The 15,123-nt window shown below is 40.7% G+C and overlaps 1 protein-coding gene across 4 annotated transcripts in view; it reads left to right on the forward strand.

The window, feature by feature from the left end:
- The window catches only part of INSM2 (INSM transcriptional repressor 2), a 136,344-nt gene that overhangs the window by 9,559 nt on the left and 111,662 nt on the right, over positions 1-15,123 (forward strand). The window lies entirely within an intron of this gene.

Here is a 15,123-nt window from a genome sequence, read left to right on the forward strand (position 1 = left end):
AATCAGTGCTTAAAACAAAAAGCCCGTACTAAGAATGATATATGGTGTGTAGTCTACCTGACTCAGGTAACATCTACAACAATTCATTTCCCAGATGAGTCTTCCTTAAAGAGGAAATCCTAGAGAGGAGTTTAGGTTACCCAGTGCAGGCTCTAAATCTCTGACCACAGAGAACTTCATTCGAATAACACTACATGTGAACATCCACGAAATAGTTTTATAAAAGTAGCACAGGGAGGCTATTAGATGCGTTAGCTGTCAGGGCATCTTTGCAACTTTCCACTGTTAAAGGTTTTACCTTTTCACTTCAAGTCTTTATTCTCACTTAAGGTCTAGCAATTTGTCAGGCCAGACCTGGGTGATTCATATTGGCAACAGCAGGATTGAAAATTAACAGAGAGATATATGGGAGGGGTGCTGTCTGTAGGGTGTTGAACTGAGGCTAAAAATAGGTGGGGGGTTCCTGGGGAAGACTCCTTCATGGCCACAGGCGCCACAAAAGGAAAACTAACCGGGGAAATCTGCCCACAAGAGAGGACAAAAGCCCCCACCTCTGTCATCCCTTTTGCCCCACAGGAGAAGCTCGAGGTGACAGTGAATTTGGTGCTTTCGAAATGTCACAGCTCCCACAGACAGGCTGCCCTTCCTTCCCACCCCAGACTTCAGATCAGAGGCTTTCCCTCTGCATAAATTCACTTTCTTAGTTCCTGCTCCAGGATCAAGCACAGACGTCTGTCCCTAACTACCTGTAGCTATGTTTAGTCAAATAAAGACACAGACCTACTAGAGAATGGACTTGAGGATATAGGGAGAGGGGAGGGTAAGCTGTGACGGAGCAAGAGAGTGGCATGGATATAGATACACTACCAAACATAAACTAGATAGCTATTGGGAAGCAGCCGCATAGCACAGGGAGATCACCTCGGTGCTTTGTGACCACCTAGAGGGGTGGGATAGGGAGGGTGGGAGGGAGGGAGACGCAAGAGGGAAGAGATATGGGGACATATGTATATGTATAACTGATTCACTTTGTTATGAAGCAGAAACTGACACACCATTGTAAAGCAATTATACTCCAATAAAGATGTAAAAAAAAAAAAGGACTGGTTAAGCTAAGGGAAATGTGACATTTTGACACACTTGGCTAATATGAAAAAAGAAATCTCTAGAGAAAAAAGTATTATATATAGAGAAAAAATAAACATTAATTTGTCAAGCATTTATTAAGCACTTTTGTGCCAGGCACTGCTGGGGTCTGAAGGTACAAAGAAAAGAAAATAGGATCTTGGCTCTTAGGGAACTTATAGGCTGGTGGGGAGATAATCAGGTACAGGAGTGATTTTAGTAAGGAGGCTCACGTTGGGATGTGAACCAAGTGCTCTGGGAGTGTAGAATTGGGGAAGCTAAGGTGGGCTGGGAGGGTTGGTCAAGGACAGCTTTTTTTTTTAATTGAAGTATAGGTGATGTACAATATTATATAAGTTACAGGTGTAAAATATAGTGATTCACAATTTTTAAAAGTTATGCTCCATTTATAGTTATTATAAAATATTGCCTCTATTCCCTGTGTTGTATGATATATCCTTGTAGCTTATTTATTTTATACATAGTAGTTTGGACCTCTTAATCCCCTACCACTATATTGCCCCTACCCGCTTCCCTCTCCCTGCTGTAACCACTAGTTTGTTCTCTGTATCTGTGAGTCTGTTTCTTTTTCTTCTTTTTAATTTTAATTTAATTTTAGTTTTGGCTGCGTTGGGTCTTCGTTGCTGTGCACAGGCTTTCTCTAGTTGCGGCGAGCGGGGGGGCTACTCTGTTGCGGTTCGCGGGCTTCTCATTGTGGTGGCTTCTCTTGTTGTGGAGATTGGGTGCTAGGCACACGGGCTTCAGTAGTTGCAGCACGTGGACTCAGTAGTTGCGGCACATGGGCCCTAGAGCATGTAGGCTTCAGTAGTTGTGGCGTGCGGGCTCAGTAGTTTTGGCTTGTGGGCTCTAGAGCGCAGGCTCAGTAGTTGTGGCGCACTTGCTTAGTTGCTCTGTGGCATGTGTCTTTCTCTGTCTGACTTATTTCACTTAGCATATTACCCTCCAAGTCCATCAATGTTGTTGCAAATGGCAAAATTTCATTCTTTTTTCTGGCTGAATAGTATTCCATTCTCTGTGTGTGTGTGTGTGTGTGTGTGTGTGTGTGTGTATCACATCTTCTTTATTCATTCATATGGACACTTAGGTTGCTTCCATATCTTGGCAATTACAAATGATGCTGCTGTGAACATTGGGGTGCATGTATCTTTTCAAATTAGTGTTTTCATTCCTTTCTGATATATACCCAGGAGTGGAATTGCTGGGTCATATGGTAGCTATTTTTAGTTTTTTGAGGAACATCCATGTTGTTTTCCACAGTGTCTGCACCAATTTACGTTCCTCCCAACAGTGTACAGGTGTTCCCTTTTCTCCACATCCTTGCCAGCATTTGTTATTTGTGTTCTTGATGATGGCCATTCTGACAGGTGTGGGTGATAAAGGACAGCTTTTAAGGAACAAGTAGGAGTTAGTTAGAAAAGGAGGGAGAAGGACGTGCCAGGAGAAGGGAAAGTCTGTGGCAAATCATGGAGGTGTGAAACAAGCAGTTGCATGTGGCTTGGTGTGTGGGGGGAGAGGTGAGAGTGTTAGGCAGGAAGGAGATGGGGCAGGGCCATGTGACCAAGCAGAGAAGCTGGGACAGCACCTTGAAAGCCATGGAGAGCCACTGGGGGATTTTATTTTATTTTTTAAAAAATTTTTAAATTTTCTTTTCTTTTTTTGGCCGCCCCACGCGACCTGTGGGATCTCAGTTTCCTGACCAGGGATTGAACCCAGGCCCCCTGCAGTGGAAGGGCAGAGTCCTAACGACTGGACTACCAGGGAAGTCCCTGGGTGTTTTACATGGTGGCTGCCATCAGTGTGCTTTGGAAGACTGTGTGGCAAATAGACTGAAGTGGGTTAGGTATGAAGCTGGTGACCAGTTAAAGGCAGTGACTGGAAAGTAAGGAAGAGAGATGGTTGAAGAGATCCAAGAGGAAGGATTTACAGGTCTTGGTGCCTGACTGGATGAGAGGGAAGGAGAGAGGGAGGCATCTACGAGCTCTCAGTTTCTGCCCTGGGCTACTTAGTGGCAAAATTAGAGGAAGAGTGGCTTGGAGGAAGGTGATGAGTTCTCTCTTGGATGTGTTAATTTGAGGGGTCTGGGGGTTACATAACAGGTGATTGAATGTGGGGATTTCTAAGAGAATGAAATATTTGGGAGTCATTGGCTTACTTGAGAAATAGGTATATCCAGGGTGAGGACAAAGCCACCCGGAATTGTGTGTAGATTTTAAGAACCAAGATGGGAACACCAGAGTTTAAGGAGTGAGCTGAGGCTAAGAAGCCAGCAGAAGAAACTAAGAACACCCAAAGAGATGGGAGGGAAACCGGAATAGAGGGCTGTCCCAGAAACTGAAAAAGGTGTGAGGTACAAGAATATGGTCATTGGAAGAAGTGTCCAGTGTGGCAAGATTGTGTGTCTGTGCAAACTGCTCACCAATCCAGGAAACTTGAGAAAAGAAAGGCCAGACTGAAAGAAAAGAAAGTTTTACTTAAGATAGGTTGTTGAATTACTCGCTAATATACAGTTACAAGCCTAACGAAAGGGATCCTTGAGGGCTGTGATTGCAAGATTTACCATTAGTACATTAAAAGCATATAAGAAAAATTTAGCAGCTCTTTCATTTTGTAAGTGAAGAGAGGGAGGTAGATGAGGTTAAGGGGTGTAACCAAGGTCACACAATTAAATAGACCAGGACTAGAATCTACATCTCTAGATAATTTAGCCCTCTGCTCTTTCCTCTACATCAGTGATTAGTTCTCAAACTGCAGCTTGTGTTAGAGTCACCAGAGGACTTTTAAAACACAGATTGCTGAGCCCCACCCCTGGAGATCTTCATTCAGCAGGTCCTAGGTGGGGCTTGAAAGTGCCTTTCTTCCAAGTTCCAGGTCCTCTATTGCTTCTGGCCGGGGACCACACTTTGAGGACCACTGCTCTAGATGCCTCTTCATCTCTAACACTTAAAAGTACTAAGGATTCTAGAAAGCAGCTAGGTTTCACAGCATGCTTAACTATAAGAAACCCTCCTTAGAATATTAATTTGCTTAGAAAGAATACTTTCTTCACGTGAATCAGGGTGTCCTTCTGGAAAGTATAAATATGGAGCTGAACTTGATTCATTCAAAGTTCTGTTCTGAGTGCCCACGCTGTCCTAGATACTCTTCTAGGCATGGGAGATACAGTCCAAAACTCTGCCCTCAGGGAGCTTACCTCGGGCAGGAGACAGAAATATACTAGATAAATAAGTAAAATACAGAATATACTAGTGAGAGTGCTCAGGAGAAAAATAAGTCAGAGAAAGGGGTAGAAATGTCAGGGCAGGAGGACATGTTGAAATTTTAAGCAGGGTGGCTGGGAAGATGAGAGGGCGAACAGTGAAGTAAAGATCTGAAGGAAGGGAGGGGAGTGAGCTGGGTGGCTGCTGAGGGGAAGAACCGTGTTCAGTGAGTGCAAAGGCCCTGAGGTGGGTGCTCTTGGACTGCAGGGAGGTTAGTGTGGGTGAAGCGGGGTGAGTCATGGGAAGAGTAATAGGAAATGAAGTCAGAGATCTCAGAAGGCCAGATCAATGCCGGGATCTCAGGAATGGCTTTTTCACGTTTAGGAAATCCCTCCGTAAAATGTTGCTCCATTTCTCTTATACTAAACTGTACTATCTACTTTTGAGAGGATAGTAGGTCCCAAAACTTGAGCTGTGGCTCTCCCAGCACTGAAGGGTTATAGACGTTCCCTCCACAGAGTGGCTAAGGAGTTTGCTTGGCAGCTCGTTTTCCCCAAATAGTTGAATACAGACCTGTCTGCAGAGACAGGCCTAGGAGGAAACGTGTTTCTCTGACCACCTTTTCTGGGTATCTGTGCACTGCCCCATCCCCCCTTCCCCGTCCTTGCACCGTCCCCACCCCCTTCTCTTCACTCAATGCTGAGAGAATTGCCCTGGCAATGTCTGCCACATTTTTTCTGAATTACAAATGACATTGTCTGCACTTCTGGGAAAAATGGACCCCACCCACATGAGTCGTGGGCAGCGGCTCAGACCTTCAGCTTGTCCGCCTGCATTCTTTTTATGGTCAGGACTTTTGGGTCCCAGCCCACCTCACAACCACCTGTACTGGGGAAAGAAAAGACCCAGTGCATTATAGGACAACCTAGGATGTTTGTCTTTTTGGAAGATTACTGAACTTATATTCAAACATATAGAAGGCAGACTACTAGGCTTGATGGATCATTGTTCTAAGAAAAGTTTTGCCTTTTCTTATGTTCTCACACACATAGTCTGATCTGGAATAGAACTGGATCTTTTGCACAGCAAAGTGTTTGACTGTTGTCTGCAGAGTCTTGGGCTAGGTCCTGCCCCAAAACATAGGACTAAAAAGATGCAGTCCTGGGCTCTAGGGGGTTATATCCTAGGCCTCTGAGACTGGAGAGGTATTTATGAGAATTAATGTTTTCATGTTGGTACAGTACACGAGAAATATTTTCTAGCAGAACAAAAGAGAATTCTAAGCTTCCCTCACAATCTGGTTTTGAGTCTTCAGGCACCACATCTGTTTCCTTGAGTGGAATATAGTTTTGCAGCCCTATTGGCAAATTATCAAGTTATCTGTGGGTAAAAATGATAAAGTATTGGATTTAAAAACAGATGAATTTTCACCAATGACTTCTTTCCAGACTTGAATTTCAGGCTCTTAGTGGCCCACATAGAGTAGAGGGTGAGTTTCTGGAGGTGAGTTTCCCCACCTTTTTGGAACAGCTCCTCTGTCCCACCCAGAAAAATATACCATGTGCGGGCCGCTCTAAAACCCTAGGTGACTGGTCCTGCTCCTAGAGTCTGGGGGCTCTTTGGGGCAGGGACATTTTTTCGTTGATCCCTAGAATCTTAGATGGTGGGGGCTGAAGTGACCTTGAAGGTCAGTTTGTCCAACTATTCCTTTTACGTTTAAAGCATGTCTCAATATCCTCACCAAGCGGTCTGGCAACTTTGGTAAAACACCTCTAGCATTTGCACCTAGGAATGGTATTAGGTGATAGGGGAGACCCCAGTTCCATTTACTGAGGAAGGCCTTTGTGCAGGAGGTGAGTTTTGATGTGGTTAATCTTCTCAGTTCAAATGTAAGTCAGTTCAATTAAAAAAGAGGAAAAGGAAACTTGGCTAATGCCTCTTTTCTTTTGCCAAATGAAACAGTATTGTAGATGGAGAATCAACAATATCTTTTTGGAAAACAGCTAAATGGCAAGCGCCCTACACTCTTATTTCCCTCCTAATTAAAAAACAATCCCACAAAAAGAATAAAAAAGAAAAACAGTCCCAAATGCCAGACCACAACAGCAAAACGCTTCATCGTGCCTCCACCCCCGTAAGCCCTCGTTCCTTGTCTCCACCAACAAAAACAAATGTTATGGCCCAGTCTTTACATGAATCACTCTGTGGAAATGATAGCAAATGTAATAACCCCAGGCAGCTGCAATTATCTAAATGTCTCCCTATTAGCCATTTTAATGGTTGAAGCCTTATAATCAAATCAGAGTGAATGCTAATTGAAATCTAATAGAGCTTACATCTGTGTGATTAGGTATCAGAATTTGATTCCAATATTGTTAAATTTCAGACAAGGCCCATCAAGTCACACTAAAAATAAATTTTATAACCTCAGTGGCAAAAGGAGCTGGATTCTTTCAATAAACAGGGATCAAATTCGAACTGTTTTGTACTGTGCCAGCGCCACCTACCGGGACTTAGTGGAACTGCAGAGACAATCTTTCCTTGGAAGTGGGGCGCAGCTGCTTGTTGTCCTAATCCAAGAAGCTTTCTGAAAACTAAGCAAGAGAAACTCCCCACATTTGTAATTCTGTGATTAAATATGACTAGTGATCATGGAGAATATTAATAATGATTATTTCTGGGAGGGTGTATGTTGGCAAGAACTAAAGTGGGCTGGACTAGGTGAGAGCAGATAATGGAGTGCCGCTGGGTGAATGGCTGGAGAAATGAGCCTTAACACTCCCCACGTCCCAGCTGACTCCGTTCTTCCCCTCCTCTCTGCTAACGGAAGATTCACTTACTGTTTGTAATACCTCTGGAATAAATAACATGTACAGAATCTACTGTGGTATGAATACAGTCTCAAAATCCCGTTGAGTAATAGAAGTATAAAATGCTGTCCCTTCCTCAGAGAGTTTACAATCAGTTCTGTGAAGAGATTAGAGAAAAATACACGACACCTTATAGTAGCAATTGAGGACTGACTTTTGTCATACAGTAGTCTGCTAAGAAACAATGCTTGGGGTGTAAATTTTTTAATTGAAGTAGATTTAATTTACAATGCTGTGTTACATTATAGGTTATCACAAGATACTGAGTATAGCTCCCTGTGCCATACAGTAGGTCTTTGTTGTTTACCTATTTTATTTTTTTTATTTTTTTTATTTTTTGCGGTACGCGGGCCTCTCCCTGTTGTGGCCTCTCCCGTTGCGGAGCACAGGCTCCGGACATGCAGGCTCAGCAGCCATGGCTCACGGGCCCAGCCGCTCTGCGGCATGTGGGATCTTCCCGGACCGGGGCACGAACCCACGTCCCCTGCATCGGCAGGCGGACTCTCAACCACTGCGCCACCAGGGAAGCCCTGTTTACCTATTTTATATATAGTAGTGTGTACATGTTAATCCCAAACTCCTAATTTATCCCTGCCCCCCCTTGCTATCCCCTTTGGTAACCATAAGTTGGATGTAAATTTTTTGAGGCTTTGCATGTATGAAATGCCTTTAATCTACACTCATGCTTGAGACAGTTTGGCTAAATAAAGTATACTTTTCTCTCACTTGGTGAATGCCTAGGGAAACTTGATTGTAAAATATATGCCCCAGGAATTTGAGAGGTAGTAGAGGGATGGTAAGTCATATTTGTTGCTTAATTTACTAACTGCATAGAAACTTGAGGTCTGTATATCTGCATACTGGATTTGGCCTGAATTAGCCCTGATTTTTTTCAAACTTTTAAAATTGTGAAATACACATAACGTCATGAAAATTACCATCTTAATCATGTTTGAGTAACAGTTCAGTGGTATTAATTACATTCGTATTGTTGAGCAACGATCACCTATCACCACCATCCACCTCCAGAGCTCTTTTCATCTTGCAAAACTGAAACTCCACACCCATTCAACAATGACTCCTTATTTCCCTCTCCCCCAGCCCCTGGCAACCACCATTCTACTTTCTGTCTCTATGATTTTGACTACTCCAGGTACCTCATTAGTCTTTCTGTGACTGACTTAGTTCACATAGCATAACATCCTCAAGGTTCATCCATATTGTAGAATATGTCAGAATTTCCTTCCTTTTTAAGACTGAAAAATGTTCCCCTGTATGCATATACCACATTTTGCTTATTCATTCACCTGTTCATGGACTCTTGGGTTGCTTCCAAAATTTAGCTATTGCAAATAATGCTGCTGTGAATGTGGGTGCATAAATATATCTTTGAGACCCTGTTTTTAATTCCTTTGGGCACATACCCAGAAGTGGAATTGTTGGGTCATATGTTAAGCCTGTTTTTAATTTTTTGGGGAACCACCATACTGTTTTCCACAGTGGCTGTATCATGTTACATTCATACCAGTAGTGCACAAGGGTTCTAATTTCTCCACATCCTTGCCAACATTTATTATTTTGGATTTTTTGATAGTAGCTATGCTAATGGGTGTGAGGGGGTATCTCACTGTAGTTTTGATTTGTATTTACATAATGACTAGTGAAGTTGAGCATCTTTTCATGTGCTTATTGGTCATTCAAATATCTTCTTTGAAGAGAAGTCTATTCAAGTCTTTTGCCCAGTTTTGAATCAGGTTGTTTTTCTGTTGTTGTTTAGTTTTAGGAGCTCTCTATATACTCTTTTTTTCAGTACGCGGGCCTCTCACTGTTGGGGCCTCTCCCGTTGCGGAGCACAGGCTCCGGACGCGCAGGCTCAGCAGCCATGGCTCATGGGCCCAGCCGCTCCACGGCATGTGGGATCTTCCCGGACCGGGGCACGACCCCGTGTCCCCTGCATCGGCAGGCGGACTCTCAGACTCTTCCTTTCTGATCTGGATACCTTTTATTTATTTATTTTCTTTCTATTCCTAGTTTGTTGAGAGTTTTGTTTTTTTTTTTTTAATAATGAAAGGGTGTTGAATTTGTCAAATACTTTTTTCTGCATCGTTGAGATGATCATGAAGGTGTTTTTTTCTTCATTCTATTGATGTGGTGTACTTACATTGATGAATTTTTCATATGTTGAACCCTCCGTATATTTCAGGAATAAATTCCACTTGGTCATGCTGTATAATACTTTCAATATGCTGCTGAATTTGGTTTGCTAGTATTTTATTGATGATTTTTGCATCAGTGTTCATAAGGGATATTGGTCTGTAATTTTCTTGCAGTGTCTTTGTCTGCCTTTGGTATTGGAGTAATGCTGGTGTCATAGAATGAGTTTGGAAGTATTCACTCCTTGTCAACTTTTTGAAAAGTTTAAGAATCATTGGTATTAGTTCTTTAAATGTTTGGTGGCATTCACCACTGAGCCATCAGGTCCAGGGCTTTTATATTTTGGGAGGGGAGGTTTGACTACTGATTTAATCTCCTTACTATTATAGGTCTGTTCAGATTTTCTATTCCTTTATGATTCAGACTTGGTAGGTTTTGTGTTTCTAGGAATTTGTCCATTTCATCTAGATTACCCAATTTTTTGGCATACAATTGTTCATAGTACTTTCTTATAATTCTTTTTATGTAGACTCACTAGTAATGTCCCCACTTTCATTTATTTTACTTTAGTAATTTGTGTCTTCTCTCCTTTTTCCTAGTCATTCTAGCTAAAGGTTTACAAATTTTGTTGATGCTTTCAAAAAACTGATTTTTGGTTTCATTGATTTTTTCCCTATTTTCTACCCTTTATTGCAGTTATCTCCACTCTAATCTTTATCACTTCCTTTCTTCTGCTAGTTTTGTATTTATTTGTTTTTTCTTTTTCTAGTTTTGTAAGTTGTAAAGTTAGATTATTGATCTGAGATCTTTCTTGTTTTTTAATGTAAGTACTAATAGTTATAAATTTCACCCTTAGCACTGCTTTTGTTGTGTTCCATAAGTTTTGGTATGTTGTGTTTTTGTTTTCATTAGTTTCTAAGTATTTTCTAATGTTCCTTGTGATTTCTTTTTTGATTCATTGTTTTTTTTCTTAAGAGTGTGTTGTTTGATTTCTACACATTTATTAATCTTCCAGTTTTCCTTCTCTTATTGATTTTGAAATTTACCTTGTGGTAGGAGAAGATATTTTATATAATATCTATCTTTTTTAGTCTATTGAGACTTAATTTGTGGCCTAACATATGATTTATCCTGGAGAATGTCCTTTGTGCACTTGAGAAGAATGTGTTTTCCATTGTTGTTGGGTAGAGTGTTCTGTATATAACTGTTGGATCTAGTTGGTTTATTGTGTTGTTCAAGTCCTCTCCTTATCTTCAACTATTTGTTCTATCAGTTATTGAGAGAGGAGTACTGAAGTCTTCAACTATTATTATGGAACTATTTTCCCCTTCCATTCTGTCAGTTCTTCTTTACATATTTTGACGATCTGTTATTAGGTGCCTAAAATATTATAATTGTTATTTCTTCTTGATGTATTCAACCATTTATTAATATACAATGTCCTTCTTTGACTCTTGCAAACTTTTTTGATTTAAAGTCTATTTTGTCTGATATTAATATTTCTACCTCTGCTCTCTTTCGGTCACTATTTGAATGGAATGTCTTTTTCCATCCTTTTACTTTCAACCTTTTTTGGCTTTGGATCTAAAGTGAGTCTCTTGTAGACAGCATATAGTTGGATCATTATTTTAAATCCATTCTCTCAATCTCTGTCTTTTAATTGGAGAGTTTAATCTATTTACATTCAAAGTAATAACTGATAGAATTATTTTGCTATTTGTTTTCTATATGCCTTATACTTTTTTTGTCCCTTATTTCCCACATTGCTGTCTTCTTTTGTGTGTGTGATTTTTTTTTTGTAGTAAAACATCTTAATTCCCTCCTCATTTCCTTTTGTGTATATTTTAAAACTATTTTCCTTGTGGTTACCATGGAGATTACATTTGATAACCTAAATTATAACATTCTAATTTGAATTTATACCAGTTCAACTTCAGTAACATACAAAACTCTTTTTCTACACAGCTCAGTCCCCATTCTTTTCAGTTATTAAAGTCACAAAATTACATCTTTATACATTGTGTGTTCAAAACCAGTAAATTCATTAGTCACTTAAATTCCATAGGAAACAGTGTGGAGTTACAAAGTTATAATAATACTAGCTTTTAGACTAATAATTGTTTTTAAAAAATGTATTACTCTCTTAAATCATGTAGAAAACCTAAAAATGGAGTTACAAACCACTTTTATAATAATACTAGCCCATGTATTTACCTTTACTGAGATCTTTATTTCTTCGTATGGCTTTGAGTTACTGTCCAGTGTCCTTTCATTTTGACCTGCAGGACTGCCTTTAGCATTTCCTGCAGGGCAGGACTAGTGGTAACAAACTCCCTCAGATTTTTTTTATCTGGGAATGTTTTAATTTCTCTCTCACTTTTGAAGGTTACTTTTGCCAGGTATAGGATTCCTGGTTGACAGTTTTTTCTTTTAGCACTTTGACTGTATCAGTCCACTGCCTTCTGGACTTCAAGATTTCTGATGAGAAATCTGCACATAATCTTATTGAGGATCACTTGTATGTGATATATTGCTTCTCTACTGCTGCTTTCAAGATTCTATCTTTGTCTTTCAACAGTTTGATCACAGTGCCCCTTGGTGTGGGTCTCTTTGAGTTTATCCAGTTGGAATTCACTGACCTTCTCGGTTGTTTATATTCATGTTTTGTTTTTTTAATCAAACTTGAGAAGTTTTCAGCCATTGTTTCTTCAAATAATCTCTTTCCCTTTCTTTCCCTTCTTTTGAAACTCTTATAATGTGTGTATGGTGGTTTACTTAATGGTGTCCCACAGTTCCCTTAAGCTCTGTTAACTTTTCTTTAATCTTTTTTTCTTTCCATTCCTCAGACTTGATCATTTCCATCATCCTATCTTCAAGCTTGCTGATTCTTTCTTCTGCCTGCTAAAATCTGCCTTTGAAATTTTCATTTTAGTTATTACACTTTGTAGCTCTGGAGTTTCTTTTGGGTTTCTTTTTAGGTTTTCTATCTCCTTATTGAAATTCTCCATGTCTTCTTTTAGTTCTTTGAGCATCTTTATGATAGTTTTTAAACAGTCATTGTATAGTAGGTCCATCATCTGGTTTTTCTCTGGGACAGTTCTGGTGGTGTGTTTTTTTTTTTCTTTGAGTGGGCGAACATTCCTGTTTCTTTGTATGCCTTGTGATTTTTGTTGTTGTTGTTGAAAACATGAACATTTGAATCTAATGATATGGTAACTATGGAAATCAGATTCTCTCCCTTCCCCAAGGTTTGATGGCTTTTGGTTTTGTTTTGCTTTGCTTTTTAAAAAATTGCTATAGGCTCTCTTTGCCAAAGATCAGCCTGAGATACAGACTTATGGTCTTCTCAGGTCTTTAAAAAATTTTTTTTCTCATGGTATAATTAAAAAAAATTTTTTTTTTATTTTTTAAAATTGAAGTATAGTTGATTTACAATGTTGTGTTAGTTTCAGGTGTATAGCAAAGTGATTCAAACATATATATCCCTTTTTAGATTCTTTTCCCTTATAGGTTATTCCAGTTCTCAGGTCTTTTTTAGTCCTTGCCTTTCCCTGGGCATGTCAGGTGACTTTCTTTTTTTAAAAAAATATTTATTTGGGCTTCCCTGGTGGCACAGTGGTTGGGAGTCTGCCTGCCGATGCAGGGGACACGGGTTCGTGCCCTGGTCCGGGAAGATCCCACATGCCGCGGAGCGGCTGGGCCCGTGAGCCATGACCACTGAGCCTGCGCGTCCGGAGCCTGTGCTCCGCAACGGGAGAGGCCACAACAGTGAGAGGCCCGTGTACGGTAAAAAAAAAAATTATTTATTTGGTTGAGCTGGGTCCTAGTTGTGGCAGGCAGGCTCCTTAGTTATGGCAGGCAGGCTCCTTTAGTTGTGGCTTGAGGGCTCCTTAGTTGCAGCTCACCAGCTCCTTAGTTGAGGCACGTGGGCTCCTTAGTTGTGGCATGCATGTGGGATCTAGTTCCCCAACCAGAAGAACCTGGGCCCCCTGCATTGCGAGTACAGAGTCTTAACCACTGTGCCACCAGGAAAGTCCAAGGTGACTTTCTGATTTCTGCTGTATATGCAGTTACTTTTGAATGTCCTGGTGTTTAATGTCTGGCTCCCAGAATGGGGGATAAGCAGTCTGTGCTATGCTGAGAGCTGAAATTGACCAACATAGCTTCCTGGAAGTTACAAACCTTCAATGGACTCTAGAGTTACAAAATAGTTACATCAGACAGATTCTGCCAGAGCAATTTTTGTCCAGGTAGGGAGACAGATTCCTGGTGCTTCTTATCTACTATCCTCCCAGAATTCTCTCTTCAGCTTTGACTTTTTAAAATTGCAATTTTATATCCCATAGTACATATTCTGAAATCACACCAAAATTTTAAGAACAAGACAGGAGTATAAAAATATAAATGAAAAAATTTGGGGATCAACCACACAGGCACACTCTCCCCATATCTCAGAGTACTCCTGGTTTCACTCTGGGAAAACAAGACCTTAAGCTCCATTAGCCATTTCAAGAGTAACAAAGTTTACAGGTGGTGACCCAGCTGCAGGTTTCCATGGCACCCTTTGCATCTGAGCCTTTGCTAGCACAGGGCTTCACAACCTAGACAACTACCTCAGTTATTCCCTTAAATTGCAGCCTCTCAGAATCTTTATTTTTCTTACAGCCTATGCATTTTCCCTAGAGCCTCAACCAGCTCCTTGTTGACTTTTCTTCAAACTGTTTCACCACATCTTCAGAAAACCCCAAGTCATGAGACTAGAGTTTCCTCCCTCCTCAATGACTTTAATGAATGATTTCTCCACATATTCCCTGAACTGAAACAAACAAAAGCAATTCTTCTTTCTGATATCTCTATTCCCCTCTCCCCCATTCTGTCTTATGGAGGCTGCTTATTGTTCTTTATTCAACAAGTTCATCTCTGTCAAATTCTCATTACAGAGCTTCCAGAGTGGTGGTCTGAAAGAGTGATCCCCAAACCTGGGAACTTGCTAGAAAAGCAAATTTCTTGGCTTTACTCCAGACCTATTGAAACAGACACTCTGGGAATAGGGTCCAGCAATTTGTGTTTGAACAAACCCTCCAGGTGATTCTTAAGCACAGTAAACTTTGAGAATCACTCTTCCAGAGCATTACCTTTCTACCCTTGTTTAAATACATTCCTCATTCAAAATTAATGCCATTTTGTTACGCCATCCTCTACCTCTCCTGGACAGTGTCATCTACCATTTTCACATTTACCCACATTCAAGGGTTGCATCTTGACTTCCAAGTCATACTCACCTTGGGTGACTTCAGAGTTCAGGGGACAAAGCACCCAATGCCCTAGCCTCAAAGTCCTTGACATTATCTACTCAACAACCTTGACCCACACCATGCGTCAGCAAATAACACCCAAGGTCATATAAAAAAAAAAGTTTGGAATTGGTAGGAAAGGAATAGAAAGGTCACCTGAAATGAAATCTCCCCCAAGATGTCCATGTCCTAATTCCCAGATCCTGTGACAATGTGAGGTTACATGGTGAAGGGAAATTAAGTTTTCAGATGGAATTAATGTTGCTAACCAAACGATCTTGAGATGGGGAGATGAGGCTGGATTACCCAGGTGGACCTAATGTAATCACAGGGTTCCTTATAAATGGAAGCGGGAGGCAGAAGAGAGAGAACCAGAGAAATGGCAGTGTGAAAAGGACTCAGGCTTGTTGCTGGCTTTGAGGGTAGAGGAATAAAGCCATAAGCCAAGGAATAAAGGTAGCC

This window comes from Delphinapterus leucas, chromosome 2, assembly GCF_059928025.1.
Source record: "Delphinapterus leucas isolate spDelLeu-1000000601 "Yukka" chromosome 2, BTC_Dleu_Yukka2, whole genome shotgun sequence".
Lineage (NCBI taxonomy): Eukaryota > Metazoa > Chordata > Mammalia > Artiodactyla > Monodontidae > Delphinapterus > Delphinapterus leucas.